We start from the raw sequence: 16,189 nt of genomic DNA, 5'->3' as shown, positions 1-16,189 counted from the left end.
TATACAGATCCCTATCCAGAGGCCATTTAAATGTTGTAATCATACCAACCTCCACCACTTCCTCTGGCAGTTCATTCCATACATGCACCAGCCTCTGTGAAAATGTTGCCCCTTAGGACTCTTAAATCTTTCCCCTCTCACCGTAAGCCCATGTTGCCGAGTTTTGGACTCCCCCACCACTATTTACCCTATTCACATCCCTCACGATTTTATAAACCTCTATAAGGTCACCCGTCAGCCTCTGACACTCTCCCTGCAACTCAAATCCTCCAACCCTAGCAACATCCTTGGAAATCTTTTCTGAACCCTTTCAAGTTTAATGACATATTTCCTATAGCAGGGAGACCAGAATTGCACACAGTATTCCCAAACTGGCCTAACCAATGTCCTGTACAGCCACAACTTGATCTCCCCATTCCTATACTTAATGCATTGACCAATAAAGGCAAGATTACCAAATACCTTCTTCACCATCCTATCTACCTGCAACTCCACTTTTAAGGAACTATAAACTTGCACTCCAAGGTGTCTTTGTTCAGCAGCGCTCCCCAGGACCTCACCATTAATGTAAAAGTTGCACCCTGATTTGCCTTTCCAGAATATAACACCTCACATTTATCCAAGTTAAACTCCATCTGCCACCCTACAGCCCATAGGCCATCTGATCAAGATCCCATTGTACTCCAAGATAACCTTATTTGCTGTCCATTACACCTCTAATTTTGGTGTCATCTGCCAACTTTCTAACCATTTCTCCTATATTCACATCCAAATCACTTATACTCAGACATCACAGTATTTAAGGAGAAACTGGCACAAAATTGAATCAACTGTTGATATTTTGCATGGCCATTCAACTGAACAGCAAATATACTTACAGTGAACTAAATGAATTTTTAAAACTATAATAATTGGACAGCGTGTTACATCAACTTCATGGTATTTGAGATATATAACTTTTGCCAGTTTATTAAGGATGCTCATTCATAAAATGTCAGTTAAAAACAGCTGGCTGTAGATATACTAAATTAGCAAGGCAGCAGGAAAAGATTGCAAACACGTGTGAAATTATACAGTTGTTTTAAAATAAACAGAATCTATTATAGACTGAGGGGCGTACATATCCTTGTACACAAATCAGAATGCAAGCATACCAATCAATTTGGAAAGCCTTTATTGCAAAGGGATAGAAATGCAAGAGTAAAGCAATCTTATTAGGTACAGAGATTGGTGATGCTACAGTTGGACCATGGTGCACAGGTTTGATCTCTTTACTAAAAGAGCAATATATCCATTTTAGAAGGATGCGACAAAGGTTCATTAGAGTGGTAGCTAGAACAAGAGGCTTGATCTCTGAAAGATATTAAATACACTTGGCATATATTCCTTAGAGGTTACAAAAATAAGGTTAACTCATTTAAACAATCGACAGGCTTGGCAAGGTCAAAGTTTAACATACCCCTGTCAGTAGAAACAATGTTAAAAACTAAACAGTGATACTGTTTCAGAATAAATAGTCAATTATTTAAGGCAAAATGTGATTTTTTTTCACAAACATTATGTGCATTTGGACTTCTCTCAAGAGAACTCTGGATGTTGAGGATACAGGACAGGCTAACAGATGTTGGGTACTATAGGGAATCACGAACATGGGAAGCTGCAGCTTAAGTAGAAGATCTGCTTTTACACAATAGTTTTGAGCGGCTGAATGGCCTACTTGTGCTGTATTTCAGTAAACTGCCTGACTCCACAAAACGTTTTAATCATCAAGGCCCAATTCAAAAACCTGATGGAATACTGTCCACTTGTCTGGCTCTAAAAGCACTCAAGAAGCACAGGCGGACAAACAGTGTCTCTCAAGTAGATTGCTATGTACCACTTTAAATATTTTCTCCCTCGGCAAGGGCACAATGGTTATAGTGTGTACAAGCCACAAGATGCAGTGAAGCAACTATCTAAGAGTCCAGGAACAGGTCTCTTGGATAGCTGCTAGATGGAAAAGGGTAACAGGCACCGGGGACACAATCTCCAAGTTTCTCTCCAACTCATGCACTATCCTGATTTGGAACTATTGCTGTCACTGGACCAAAGTCCTTAAACTGCAGCCTAACATTACTACAAATATACTAGCCTTACATGGATGGCAAAAGCTTAAAAACAAAATTACCCCCCTACTTTTCATGAGCAGTTAGGGAAGGGCAATAAATGCTGGCCTTGCCAGCAACTCACACCCTGAGGAAATAAAAACAAACTTCACTGCCAGTAAAAACATACAAACTCAAACTGATTTATTATTTTCCTGCAATGCAGCAATTAACGCTGAGTCTGTAAGAGGCAATATATACATAATTAAAAATTCATTCCAATCTACAAAACATCAGTTAATTTTTATGATAAGAGAAAACACTGAAGCTTTCAATATTCACTGCCTTCACCACTGACACACATGGCCAGTAGTGTGTTCCATCTACAAGAGGCACTCCAAATGCTGCAAGGTCTTCTGATAGCATTTTCCAAACCCATAATCTCTACCAACGAGGACGACAAGGGTAATAGATGTACAAAAATACCTCCACCTATAGGTTTCCCTCACACACCATCCTGACTTGGAACTATATCATGACTCTTTCATTGTTACTAACTCAAAATCCTGGATCTCCATTACTATCAGCATTTTGGATGTCCCTACAGCCACAGGACTGCTGCCTTTCAAAATGGCACAGCACCATCTTCCCCAGGACAACCTGGATGCGCAATTAGTTTTGCACAAACCAGCAGCAACTCTCATGTACAATGAGAGAATGGAAAAAAAAATCACCATAGAAAATGAATAATCTAAATTATCCTAAACCCTAATGAGCAAACAAGTACCCTAAACATTAATTTACAGGTCAGATTTCAAATAACTACACAAAATCACTGTCAGAGGAGAGAGTGAAGGCGCTAGACTTGCAGTCTGCTCGCTTGCCCTGTATGGACTGGAGACTGGTTTGCTCAACTGTTGATAATAAAGTGTGGAGCTGGATGAACACAGCAGGCCAAGCAGCATCTCAGGAGCACAAAAGCTGACGTTTTGGGCCTAGACCCTTCATCCTGAAGGGACTAGGCCCGAAATGTCAGCTTTTGTGCTCCTGAGATGCTGCTTGGCCTGCTGTGTAATCCAGCTCCACACTTTGTTATCTTGGATTCTCCAGCATCTGCAGTTCCCATTATCACTGCTCAACTGTTGAGGTCGCTTGATGACACATACGACTTCATTTTTGTTTATTCCCACGTCATGGAGTCCAATTTATAGGCAGAGAGCCAATCTCAAAAACTGTCAAAAGATAATAAAATCTGATGACTGTGACTTAGATATAGACAAAAAACAGACGCAGCTCAGCCAATCTGATTTGATTTATTATTGTCACAATGTATCTAGGTACAGTGAAAGATTTTGTTTTGTGCGCAATACAGGCAGATCATACCATGCAAAGTGCATTAGGACACTAGAACAGAGCAAAGAATACAAAGTTACAGCTGTAGAGAAGGTGCAGAGTGAGAGACCAACATTTAAAGTTTGAAAAGGCCATTCAGAAGTCAAACAGCAGGGAAGAAGCTGTTCTGAATTGGTTCGTACATTTATAATCTTTGTTTTCTGCCTGATGGAAGAGGGCAGAAGAGCATAACTAGGGAGGAAAGGGTCTTTGATTATGTTGGTTGCTTTTTGAGGCAGAGAGTGCAGATGGAGTCATTTCGAATTTAATTTGGTGCAATGTGAAGTGATGCATTCTGCACAAAAAAATGGAGATACAATGTAATCTAAGTAGTATTATTCAGAAATGGATGTAGACCTAGCAGTCATATTTCAATCTGTGTCTGAGAATTTAAGAGGGTTGACCTACAAACTAAGAATTGTTAAGTGAATAATATAAATCAGCAACAATCTCAGATATCCTGTTTATCCAGGATAGAAACATCTCAGCTACAGGCATGTTAATTCACAATCAGCTGGAAATGGTCTCAGGTCTCAAAATTAAGGAAATTCATGCCCCAGATCCAATATACAAAAGGATAATCTCTTATTAATTACCACTTTATGACCTTCAGTATTTCTGAGAATATCACTGAGGAATCAGAGGGGGAAGCAAAGACAACAATATAATCTGTATGGGGGCTCCAATGGCTACCAAAGATAACTTGATATTACCACCTTTGACAGTACTGAAAAATCCATAGTTGTGACGGGGGTGGGGGGGCAACATAAGGAACTAGTATATTTGATCACATCTGCACCAGTCTGGTAATGGTAGATTTTCTGACTCAAGTCCTCAAGACTTTGCTGTTGGGGCCATCATGATGCAAGAACCAAGCCAAAATAAGTTACCTTGATATAGGTCTGGGGAGCTCAAATTTGATGTTTATAGATTATTCAAAACTTGTCAATGAAGTAAATGGTGTACAGAATTACAAACTTCAGGGAAGACACGAATGGACTGACTGATGAAACAAGCAGACAAACAACATATGAAAATTAATCTGGCGCAATGTGAAGTGATGCATTCGGAAGGAATATGGAAACATAATCTAATCTGAATAGTATTATTCAGAAATGGGTGCAGATGCAGTGATGTCAAATTTCAACAGTGCATATTTGCATATTTCAAGCTGACAGGTCAAATTGATACAGCAGTTTAGAAGACATAAGGTACTTGGATTTTGTAAACAGAATATTGAATGCTATCAGTTAACCAGTGGTGATACTGGGATAAGAGACTTCAGCAGAGACTGAAAGTTGCAATTGCGTTTTGAAGGTGAATGGGCATTGAACGTAGCATGCAGGGTTTTGACAAGTAGAGAGAAACTGTGTCCTTTGCTAAGTGGATTGCCAATCAGAGGTCATGCATTTAAAAACTAGCAAAAGAATGTAGCAAAGTAGGAATATGTTTAAAGATCTGAAACATATTGCTTGTAAGGGTGGTGGTACCAGATTTCAAAAAGGCAAGGTTCTTGGCTGTGCAGGATTACAGAGGACCAAACAGATTTGACAGCAACTGGACAGCTTTTGAAGCACCGACATTGGTATGATAGGTAGATATGCTCCCTACATGCTGTAAAGTTCTTTTCTTTGTCAAATGCTACAGAAAAGACCTATGAAGCACTGAAGGGCTTTATGCATTTTATTTTATCATAATCTGTAACCTTATGGCCCTGTATATCACAATTTTCCATGATGAAACAAAATGACCAATCCTGCTTCAATTCATGTAGACAAGTATACCGTGCACAGAATTAATCATCATAGAATCCCGACAGTGTCGAAACAGGCCCATTGGCCCAACAAGCCTTGCCTGAAAATAACACGTTAACCTGACAGAGTTACAAAAAAAAGACAAGGACAATCTTGGAGGAAGCAGATATGTGAACATTTTATCCACAATGATGCCACACTTTAGTAAAAGACAGATTTTAAATATTTATAAAAACATTAATCTAAGCAAAACAGACATTCTATCTGGATCTCCTCATCGTCACACATCAGTCTTAATTCTCCAAATTTGAATCACTATGCAATGAGAAATTACCAGACAAAGCCAAGCCAAATCTCCATTCCAGACAGAGTCCCAAGAAGTGACAACACTGCAATCTACTCAATGAAGTGTAAAATTACTCAAGTATGTTCCTTTACAAAAAGTGGAGCAATCACTATGCCTGCATACCAGTCTCAAAGCACTAACGGGCCTACTCCAATACATGCTTCATCAGGGCCTCTCAAAATGCTGGAAGGAATCAATGGCTTTCTCAATGGTATTTGCTCATTTTACAAGGACCATTCGGCTGTAGATCCTATTGCAGCTTTGGTCGAAATATGGATAAAGAGAGTTAAATTCAGAAATGAAGTGAGAGCTCGAGATATCAAGGCAATATTCAACATTCAATATGGAGTGAAGCATCACGGGAAGTCAATAAAACAATTCAATGGTAACCATAAACAAATTCTTAATAATTTGCACTAAGTACAGCAACTATGGAGGCAATCAACCTCAGCTCTGGGGTATTCTGCAGGGTACACTGTAGTCTCAATTAACCACAATGACCTTCAATCTAACGCAAGGTTAGAGTTAGGGATTGTTCACTGATGGCTTCAGCATTCAATTCCATTTGCTATTTCTTAGATAATGAAACATGAGCCTGTATGCAGAAAATTTAAACACTAAAGATGGTTGGCTGGCACACGATATTCATTTGGACCTTAGAAACACCAGGCAATTACATTTTCAATAGTCCAATGATATCTCCTCAGCACTACCGACAAATCCTTCACCACCATCACTTCAAGTGTTGCTAATGAACTGAAACAAATAAGTCACATAAATGGCTCAACTGCCAGATCAGGTCAGAGGTTATGGCTCAACTACCAGCTCCTCAAATTCTCATCACCACCAAAGCACGAGTCACAACTGCGATGAAATACTGTTTGCTTGACAGCTGTAACACTCTAGAATGCAAAGCAATTCACTTGACCCACTGCAGGTGCAACATGTCAAACATCTGTCCCCTCTAAGCATTGTGGTTATAGTCTCCTTTCTATAGGATGCACGGATACAACTCAGTTTCCTCAGCAGCACAACCAGCATTTATATAGAACATGGGCAGCAGGCATACAGGAACAACATCCTTTCCAATATCTTACATTACCTTAATTTAAATATCTGCAGCCACTCAATTCCAGAAGGCCTTACAGCTGCTTTGTAAAAACTTATGTGAGGAAGAGGTTAAGAGAGATAGTGAATCAAGAGATGAACATGGTAAAAATGTGGTATAGTGAGTCGAGATAGAGTCCGAATCTCCAAGCAGGAAACGGTGCTGAGTACCAGGAAGGAAATTAGTGGCCCAAGATCTGAGCTCATATTTTCCAATCAACCTGTTCAGAGATGTTATTATACACGCTGGAGCAGGTCTTGAGCTCAGGTGTCTTGACTCAATGGTCAGGACACTACCACTTCACCAAAGGGCCCTTCCACAGATCAGCCTTTAATGTTCAATTAACATATAATTAACCTGGGGCCCAGAGTGGTTGTCGAAATGGGGTTGACATTGAGACAGAGAAACTCAGGTTATTGTGAAATGGTAAAGATTAGGATAATTTTCTAGTAGCCATGAATCAGCTACAAGGTACAAATCTATTTTCATGTCAGTACACAGCTGAATCTCTCCTTTGGCTGAAATGCAATTGACTATGATTACAGATAACAATTAGATGAATATCACAACTGCACGTACATTTGTTCAACTATCCAGCACATGTCGCTCTACATTTCACTCAGTTACAACACTCAGCTGTTCTTACGATACACAGCTAACTATGTTTGGTCATCAGGTTAAATTCTACTGGAGCAACCACAAGTTTAAAAAAAAATTGGCTCAGGCAACTGTCCCATTTTATCTTCAACATGTTACTCAAGTGTTTATATTGTGTAGCTCAAAGAATCACTCCATACTCTCAACTAACATTCAGAAGTTGAAAATCTACAGGTTTACAGAATATTTTCTCCAGTTCTGAAGTAAGAAAATTTTGTTGGCTCACCGGTAAGTTTCTATTGAATTTCTATTATCAGCATCCCCATTACGTGCAGTTAAATTGTAAAACCAACATTGCCTATTTATTGTACAATACATAGCACATTAGAAATTAAAATATGCTGCACGTAATCTTTAGAGCAAGAACCAGAAGTCAAGTTTTCTTGGGCTGATCCTTGATCGTCAAATCAGGCATTCAGTGGCAATTTCACCAAGAGGTCTCCTTCACATATAACGAAGTTAATTGGAGTTCTGCCATAAAGCATTTACAATTTAAGTAGCAAATGACCATGTTACTTGAAAAAATTCTTAATTAAAAGTATATATTAACAGGACCGTCGTCATTCTTTACTAAATCCACTTCACGCTCAAATGTAGCCCTACTGAAGGTCATTTCTGTTCTGACTTATTCATTTAATATCAAAATAAAACAGTATCTTTTACATAGGGTGAGGGAAGAACAAGATTTATTTTTCCTGTTGGCCACTGTCTTGGAGACTGACAGCAATGACAGTGACCACAGGAAATCCAATTTCTCTCAAAGGAACCTTCCGATTATATAATAAGTTTAATGGAAACTGCAGGCGCTCTGATGATAATGCAAGCAAGCCAGCCATTTTTCATTTCAATGCAAAAAATATTACCCGAAGATACTGTAAAATAAAAACGGACAGTGCTACCTGAAACATTTACGAAAGATCTGACCGACTTCACTCGTTGATAATGTTTTGCTTTAAATCAGCTATGGTCTGATTTGCTGTCTGCACACTCCGGCATGCCCGGCTCCAGCTGCCCCAGCTTCACTCTCTATTTATTACCACAGACGCAGCCGGTGCCATTATCCATACGCAACAATAGCATCAATGTGGCCTATGCCGGCCCCAACCGGAACATTGCCACCACCGACTATTTAAAAACAAGAATCACCGACACCCATACATGTTCCACCTTCTCCTTCGACCGGCGCGCTTTCTTAAGCCCAGAAACGGATGGGCGAGGGAAATCTAAACAAAAGACACAATTAAGCTGCATGATATTGTTATGATTTAGCTCACTGTAGCAGTGAACTATTTTTAAAAGAGCCTCTTATGCCATTCACGATAAGCCTAAATGCACGGTGTTCGATCTGGCACTTCGTGAATTTGAAAGCGGAGTACCAATTGGGTTAACAAATTTTATTTCGAAGTAAATAGATATGAAAGCGTATCAATGTTAAGAATTCAAAAGTTGACGGGCGACACAGGAAATGATCTCTTGATGATTTTCCCCTGCTAATTGGAAAGTTTCTTGTCGCCAAAACAAACATAACCGGCACAAGAAAAATTACAATTGAAAAAGAAAACACGCCTTCAAGTTTCCGTTATTTCGGAACCACGTCAGAGTTTCCAATTATTTTGTTATTTTATTGTTGAGGGGTGGGTGTTTTTGGATCACGATAGACTTTGCAATAAAAACAAACACCAAGTCCTGGAAACACTCAGTTTGTTTGACAGCAACCATGAATAAAGACAGAAAACAGAGTTGTTGGCCACAGTCAATCACTTTTGTTGTGCTTTCGACGTTAAGTCGTCCCTGTCGACTGCAAACGTTAACCCACCCCCGAAACAGGACCAACCAGACCTGCTGAGTGTCTTCCAACGTTTTACTTTTAAAGCGGAGGAATTAAAAGGTTTGTTTTTTGCAAGTTTGGTCAGAAGCCTTAACCATCTTCCTCGAGGAAGAAGTGGAGTCTGTCACTGCTTTCTCGGCAAGTTTGAAGAACAGGTGTTGCGTCGGCTTGCTCCTGTCACATGGATGGCGGCCATCACTGCGCCACTTGCTGACTATAACCTGACAGCACCGTTAGCATCACCAGATTATTAACGGAAGAATATTTATACATGTGTGTACGTACGTTTAGATAAATTACTGTGGGGGTTATGAAAAGTATAAAACGGCGTCTCATGGTTGGAAACTTCTAGTTTGAACTGGGGATTTTAAAACATATACGTGTATATACATATGTTTAGGGATGTATATGTATACCGAGAGCAAAGGGAATAACTCCGCCGCTAAAACCCCATGGCTACTAGTCGATTTTTTTCAAATTCTTTTAAAATTTCCGTTTTCAACCGTCACTTCCATTCAATGGCTGAGCCCCACGTCACGGCGCACGACGTCATCTGATTGACAGTCCACCCAGCCACACACAAATGGGGAGAGAGGGTTCAAAATGACAGTCTCACCAATCGGACACTGGCAGGGAGCGGAATAGGGGAAAAGAGCTCGTCTTCCACTCCTCTGAAGGGAGGGGGAGGATTATGATGTTGAAGGCCGAGCAAAGCCAGTTGTCCACTCACACACACACACACGCACACCCAGAACAGTATCGCATGGCTTCAATGTCAATCGCACTTACTACACGGGTCCCACCTGACCGGTAACCGAGGCTTTTCTCTGACACCAACATCGACTGATGTGTTTAGACATTTCGGAAACATCTTTTTCCTCCTCCCCACCACCCTCAATGCTGATAGAATATATACTCACGTGAGATAACGGCCCAAAAGATTTGGTAAAGCGTCTTCTCTTTTTAGGCGGAATTTTTAAAAAGTAATAGGGGGACCCACAAGAGAAAGATGACGACCGCCCTTTGCCATAAAAAGCTGATCCCGATCGAAAGTGGAAGGCGCGACTCGCATACAATGGAGCAGGAGACAAACAACAGCAACGTCAGCAGACAGAACAGAAAAAGAGCAGCCCAGCGCTCGGCGCACACATTTATAGTTTCGGTTTGGCACCCGGATGCTGTTGGTCCCGCCTCCCTCTTCCCTGCCCGGCCCTGGTTCCCAGGACAACAGACCAGACGGCGGGCGGTTTATCCACAACCATCAGTCCTTTTGGACCTCCTAGCCCTATGCGGGAGACGTATCACCTCAGCGGGGAGCTGGTGGCATCCGCTCCCATTCAGAAGGATCTTTGTCAAAAGGCAGGAGGAATTAATTTGTTAATTTTTGTCCTTCTCGGATTCTCATAGCACGTCGCGCTCTCGCCATCATGTTTGTTCTATTCGTATCTATGTGTGTTGAAGCTGGTATTTATAGGGGTGGAGGGGAGTGTTGCTTTACCAACGCAATGAATAAAAATAATACGTTCTTAAAATTTGTCTGTCTGTGTTTGGGATGAAATTGCTGTTCTCTTTCTGTTTCTCTTCATTGTTCGATTACACCACCCATGCAGGTAATTGTGTCTGTGCGTGTTTATAAATATGTATGTCTACACTGCAGCAAACTTTAAATTAACCCAAATTTTTGTAATTCATAATGAATCTGTAGTCAGATTCATTCAGATTTGGCCTTCCGCTCAGCTCCCTATAAAAGTACAGCAATATTTTTAAATACTCATTTGGTGACAAATAGCAGCTTAGGAAGCAATTGGTTTAATGATTTTTCTTTGCTGTTACACTTATCTGCTAACTTAAATTTTCGGCCAATATCTAGTCAATTTCCAAACACTTGTCATTCGCCTGCCTCTTTACCTATATTGTTGCAACAGAACGAGAAATGAGAGATATTTTTACCCCTTTCCACCTCAGCTGACAGCAAGGATGACCCAGATATCTTCTGGGCTCCTGATTGTTGGAGACTAGATGCATGACCCATGATGCCTATCGGGATCCTGCAAAGGTTATGACGCACTGACTCTGTCGGTATTATGAGCAATGTTTGAATTTCTGATGAGCAAAATTCCTGATCCACAGAACCGTCCAAAATGTCTCCAACTTCACTTTAGAGTATTTAATTGAACAGTTACCTAGGAAATATTATGAATAAAATCCTAGTCTAACTCCACAACTGACCACCCAGTCCTCTCATTGACCCCTGGTCTGTCTCCTGCTCTCCCCTCCCCAACTGGGAAAGCACTTGTAGTTCAATCACTGGACTGTTAATCCAGAGACCCACGTGATCTTTGGGGACTTGTGTTTGAATCCTGTCATGGAAAATGGTAGAATTTGAATTCAATAAAAAAATCTGGAATTTAATGACTAATAATGACCATGAAACCATTGTTGATTGTTGGAAAAATCCATCTGGTTCACTAATGTCCTTTAGGAAGAGAAACTGCCATCGTTACCTGGTCTGGCCTACATGTGACTCCAGACTCTCAGCAATGTGGTTGACTTGTAAATGTCCTTTGGGATGGGCAATAAATGCTGGCATTGCCAGCGAAGCCCTCATCCCACAAATGAATAAAAATTTTAAAAAATCCTCTGCCCTAAATCTCCATGGTCTGGCCTAATTTGACTGCACCCTTAGCTGATAACCCCTCTAGCCTGCCTGCCTGCACCTCTAAGTGACTACCACCCTACTAATATGACCCTGCCATCCTATTTATTCACTAACTCATGCACACTAACGTTCAGTCCTGAAGGCTCCAGCTTTACAGATGCCAGTCTTCAACCAAATCAGTTCACTCCGTATGATAACAAGAAACTGCTGAGGACACTGGATACTGCAAAGAATATGGGCCTCACAACTTTCCACCAACAATATTGAAGATTTGTGCTCCAGAACCAACAGTGTATCCTAGCCAAATAAAAACCAAAAGAACTGTGGATGCTGTACATTCGGAACAAAAACAAAGTTGCCAGAAAAGCTGAGCAGGTCTTGCAGCATCTGTGAAGGAAAAATACGGAGTTAACATTTCGGGTCTAGTCACCCTTTTTCAGAGTGTATTCTAGCCAAACTATTTCAGTATATCTACAATAATCGCAATGTGGAAAATTCCCTAGATACACCTGTACAGAAAAAGCAGGGAGTATCCAACCCAGCCAATTACCAACTCGAGTGTATATGATCACCAGTAAAGTGAAGGAAATTGTCATGAATGGTGCTATTAATCCGCACTTGCAAATGATCGTTGATGCTCAGCTTGGGTTCTGACTTTAATACAACCTTGATTCAAATCTAGTCTCTCTTCATAGCTGAATCGCTACTGACCAGGCAACATCCTGGTGTATCTCTTCTGCACCCTCTCTAGCAGAGTTACATCCTTCCTGTAGGATGTGGCCAGAGGAACTGTCCTTGCAGCATTAAACAAAGTATGATGCCTAGAATCCCTAGTAAAATTAGAATGGATGGGATTTGGGGAAGGAAACTCAGCTGATTGTTGTTATACCTGGTACAAAGTATTTAGTGGGAATATGGTAAATAGCCTTAAGCTATGGAACTGGGTAGATGGACTGATCAGGTGTGTTGAGCAGTGGCAAATGGAATTTAAACCTGAAATGTATTGAGTGGTGCATCGTGGGAGGAATAACAAGTCAAGGATGTACATATTGAATGGTAGCACCCTAGGAGGTACAGAGAAACCTGGGCGTATATGTCCACAGATCCTTGAATGTAACAGTAGATAAGGTAGTTAAGATGATCTGTGCCATTTTTGTCTTTATTGGTCAAGGCAGGGAGGTTATGATGGACCTCTATATAACATTAGTTAGGCTACAGCTGGAATACAGTGTGGAGTTCTGGTCACCACTCTATAGGAAGGATGTAACTCTGCTAGGGAGGGTGCAGAAGAGATACACCAGGATGTTGCCTGGTCAGTAGTGATTCAGCTATGAAGAGAGACTAGATAGGCTGCGGCTGTTTTCTTCAGAACAGAGAAGACTGAGGTGATTTGGTTGAGGTGTTCAGTACAAATTTATGAGGAGCGTAGATAGGGTGAAACATTTCCCCTTAGTAAAATAGTCATTAACCAGAGCAAAGTTTAAAGGTAGGAATCAGGAGAATTAGAGCAGATTTGAGGAAAACTTCTTTCACCCAGAAAGTTGTGGGTTTCCGGAATTCACTGCATGAAAGGGCAGGAAGCCTTGATAGTGTAAAACTACTTAGATATGCACTTGGAATGCCATTATGTACAAAACTACAAGTGAAGTGCAAAAAAAAATGGGATTAGAATAGATGCGTGTTTGATGACTAGTGGTGACATGATGGGCCTAAGTGCCTCTTGTGTTGTAAAATCTCTATTGGTCTATAAAGGAAGATGGTTATGATTGCTGGACCTCAGTCATCTCAGCTCCAGGACATCTTTGCAGAAATTCCTCAGGGTAATGGCCAAGGCCCAGCCATCTTCAGCTGCTTCAACCTTCTTGTCATCAGATCAGAAGTGGGGATGCTCACTGATGATTGCACAATATTCAGCACCATTCATTAGACTTTAGATACTGCAGCAGTCTATATCAATATACAGCACGATCTAAACAACATGCAGGCTCAAGTTGTGGCATTCATGTCACAGTGCTCCTAAGATGTTGCTTGGCCTGCTGTGTTCATCCAGCCCCACACTTTGTTATCTAAGCCAGATAATTGCCATCTCTAACAAGACCGAATCTAATCATTGCCTATTGTTGTTCAATTGTAATGCTATTGCTAAACTCACACCATCAACATCTTGGGTGAAGTTGTTGACTTGCTCGCCGAGCTGACTTGATTTTGTTCAGATGTTTCGTCACGATGCTAGGTGACATCACTGATGGAACCTCTGATGAAGCGATGTTATTCTACTCCGCCTGGAATTTATACTGTCTGGTCCATTATGGTGAGTACTGTCTTTTCTGGTTTTGATCTGTTTGGGTTTATGCATGGGTTCTAATTTTATATATTTGTTGACTGAAGTATGGGTGGAGAGCCATGCCTGTAGGAATTCCTGTGCATGTCTATGTTTGGCTTAGGCTACTATGGTTACTTTGTCCCAGTATAAATTCCAAGTGGAGTAGAATAACATCACTTCATTGGAGGTTTCACTGATGATAGCATGGTGACAAAATGTCTGAACAAAAACAAGGCAGCTCGGCGAGCAAGTCAACAACTTCATCTACGACTCGAGCTACAGATCTTTGCCAATACTTTAAACGTCTTGGGTGTCACCTGAATTGGACCAGCCATATAATTCTTGTGCTCATACGAGCATGTCTTAGACCACAAATTCTGTTGCAAATAACAACCCTCATATCTCCCCATAGCATGTCCACTACCTACATGGCACAAGTCAGAAGCGTGATGGAATACTGTCCACTTGTCTGGATGACTGTGGCTCGAAGAACACTCAGAAAAACTCAGCACTATCCAAGATAAAATGCCAATTTGACTTTTCACTCCATCTACTAGCTGCAACATTCACTTTCTTCATACAGATGCACAGTGGCAACAGTGCCTACCTTTCACAAGATGCACTGCAGCATATCACTGAGGCTTCTTCAACAGAGGCTTCCAAACCCTCAATGTGTAATGCCTAGAAGGATATGGGCATTTGGTGCATAGGAACACTACCACTTGCAAGTCCCCACAAACCACATACCATCCTGACTTGAGGCTATACTGCCATTCCTTCACTTTTTCTGGGCTACACAAATGGCATTGTTAGTGTCCCTACACCCAAAGGAATGCAGCAGTTCAAGAAGGTAGCTCACCACCACCTTGTAAAGCATTTAAGGATTTGTAATAATCCTTAATCCAGCCGGTGACATCGTGTGAACAAGTAAAAAAGGAAGGGTAGATAGTCAAAAGCTTGGGAAAATAGAGTGTAAGGTTTATCTTTGCCCTAATGAACACATTCCTTTGAGTGCATGATGAAGGCATGTCTGCAGGTGGGTGAGTAAACTGACCATTGCAGCAGAGTGACAGGATGCTAACTAAACAGGGGAATAAAGGCAGAATTTGGAGGTTTAGTTTAGTCAGGAAGATAGATACTATTCTCTGCAACTATGTCTGGAATTTCTGTCCCTTTTTAAATATAGCTCATTTAATGTAATAAAATATCCCAAGCTGCACAATAGGACCAGTTCTGGCAATATTGAATAATCCTTAAAAAAAAAGTCATTCGTGGGATGTGGAGATAGTAGGAACTGCCGATGCTGGAGAATCTGAGGTAACAAGGTGTCGAGCTGGATGAACACTGCATGCCAAGCAGCATCAGAGGATCAGGAAAGTTGATGCTTCGAGTCTAGACCATTCTTCAGAAATGGAGAAGGGTCTAGATCCGAAATGTCAGCTTTCCTGCTCCTCTGAAGCTGCTTGGCCTGCTGTGTTCATCCAGCTCTACACCTTGTTATCTCTCATTCGTGGGGTGTGGTTGTCTCTGATTAAGTCAGCATATATTACTCCAGAGTTCCTGAAAAAAGCAGCTCACCACTAATTCGTTGAAATGTTGTGCAGGTAGATCTACAATTCTGTTAGGAATGGAGTTCTGGGATTTTGACCCAGTAATACAGAAGGAACGGTGATACATTTCCATATCTAGCTTGGAGGGGAACTTGCAGGTGGTTGCACTCCCATATTTCTGCTGTCCTTGTCTTGTAAGTGACCAGAGTTATGGAAGATACTATCTAATGAGCTTTGAACTGGATGGTGTCAGTCTTCATTAGTCTTGATGGAGTTGCACTCATCCAGGCAAGTGGGGAATATTAATCACAGTCCTGATTTGTGCCTTATGGACGGTGGACAGGCTTTGAGGTCAATTACTCACTGCAGAATTGATGTGCTTTTGTAGCCACTGTATGTATGTGACTGGTCCAGTATATATTCTGCTCAATGACATCCTCCAGGATGCTGGTAGTAGGGTATTCAGTGATAGTAATGCCTTGGAAATG

General features: G+C 41.0%; 1 protein-coding gene across 1 annotated transcript in view; it reads right to left on the bottom strand.

The window, feature by feature from the left end:
• LOC125451922 (antizyme inhibitor 1-like) overlaps nucleotides 1-10,305 on the bottom strand; it is a 43,366-nt gene extending 33,061 nt beyond the window's left edge. The window contains exon 1 of the mRNA XM_048529669.2: nucleotides 10,090-10,305. The gene's annotated coding sequence lies outside the window, so the exon portion shown is untranslated. The remainder of the gene's footprint in view (nucleotides 1-10,089) is intronic.
• Between the last annotated feature and the right edge of the window lie 5,884 nt (nucleotides 10,306-16,189).

The sequence above is a fragment of the Stegostoma tigrinum genome, chromosome 5 (assembly GCF_030684315.1).
Source record: "Stegostoma tigrinum isolate sSteTig4 chromosome 5, sSteTig4.hap1, whole genome shotgun sequence".
Taxonomy (NCBI): Eukaryota; Metazoa; Chordata; class Chondrichthyes; order Orectolobiformes; family Stegostomatidae; genus Stegostoma; species Stegostoma tigrinum.
This window is presented reverse-complemented; position numbering and strand designations above follow the sequence as displayed.